We start from the raw sequence: 1,476 nt of genomic DNA, 5'->3' as shown, positions 1-1,476 counted from the left end.
GCTGGGAGAGGACTGAGGTCACCAGGGCAGCCCCACGACTTGGCCTGGGTGGGCTTTTAGGGCAGGGAGCGAGGCCAGGACAGGGACAGGCAGGCACAGACACGAGCCACCTGCTCTGCTGTCCATGTGGGCCGACCAGCACCTACCTCACCGTGTGCCCGGTCCCCACATGAGCCGCCTAGGCCTCCGTTCCTGGACACCACCACGGCAGGAGGGACTGGAAGGGAGCCCAGCCCGGCCCTCCAAAGGCAGGTTCAGGCCCTGCTGGAGTGACAACCTCCCGGCTTTGTTTCAAAGAGACTGTCAAGAAGAGGTGCATTTTTTTTCTTTTCAGTTTCAGACAAAGACGTCAATTTCTTTCCATAAGGAAAGAAAATTAAATTTGTTTTTACAAGGGTGTCAGCACTCCGCTTCAATAGGGAGTCAGAGCGCATTGCTGGGGGCACCACCAGAGCCAGGTGACAAAGGACAGATCTGGGAGTGCTCAACTCAGGGTGGGCCCCACCTCAGCCAGGGCTGGGGAAAGGGCAGCGGCGGCAGGAGGATGCCCCGCGGGCAGTCCCCAGGCTACACCAGAAAGCCTAGCCAGCTGCTGCCGGAGGGAAATTCTTTGAGGTCCTTTTGCATGTCCAAGACAGGGCACTGAGGCTGCCTACTGCTGTGCCCCACCACCCAGCCAGGCTGCACTCACCCTGCATGTCCTCAGGGCCCTCTGTCCTCCAGGACCCGGGCCAGAGAGGCCAGAGCCCTGGGGACCCCCAGCGGAAGCTCTGCCTCTGGCCTCCAACCCTCCTACCCCCAGCCCCTAGGCATAAAGGCACTCACAGCTAGGATTTGGGGCCTCTGGGTCCCATTAGAACTTGGGTCTGGGGCCCTTCCGCACCTAAGGCCCTATCCCACTGTCCCCTCCTGGAGCTGGTGGTGCCACTCCACTGTCCTGTCCCAAGCCCCACTGGGACACAGTACTGGGGACATCAACGCTGAGGCCACCCTGCTGGCCCCAGGTTAATGAAGGGCTGCCTTCCTCACCCCCACTGCCCCCTCTCCCCATTGCATATTCTTTCTATTTATGAAGACGTCGACATGGACCCGACCTCTGAGAGCTGCGTCCTGTGCTGGAACTGCGGGGTGCCCCGCCCCCTCCGCCGCCCCCCACGACCCAGTCTTGGGCTATAGCTATGTAACCCGCGGCAGTACCCCATTCCGTGCATGCTGGGTCTGGCGGTTCCCCCATGGCCGGTCCGCAGCCCACCGCTGCCTCTCCTGGGTCCTGGGCCCCATCGTCCCACAAGCCCCGCTCGGGCTTAGAACTCGGGGCTGTCCCGGGATTCAGGCCGAGCCCCACCAGGGAGTCCATTCAGAAGCCAGTTCTAGGGCTGCTAGCTCCCCCTCCAGGCCCAAAGGCACCGCCCCGCCCGAAAGAGCACCCCAACCCGCGCACCCCCCGCCCCTCCGCCGGCTCCGCTCTGCTCTCCC

The sequence above is a fragment of the Tupaia chinensis genome, unplaced genomic scaffold (genome assembly GCF_000334495.1).
Source record: "Tupaia chinensis unplaced genomic scaffold, TupChi_1.0 Scaffold143646_1, whole genome shotgun sequence".
NCBI lineage: Eukaryota > Metazoa > Chordata > Mammalia > Scandentia > Tupaiidae > Tupaia > Tupaia belangeri.
This window is presented reverse-complemented; position numbering follows the sequence as displayed.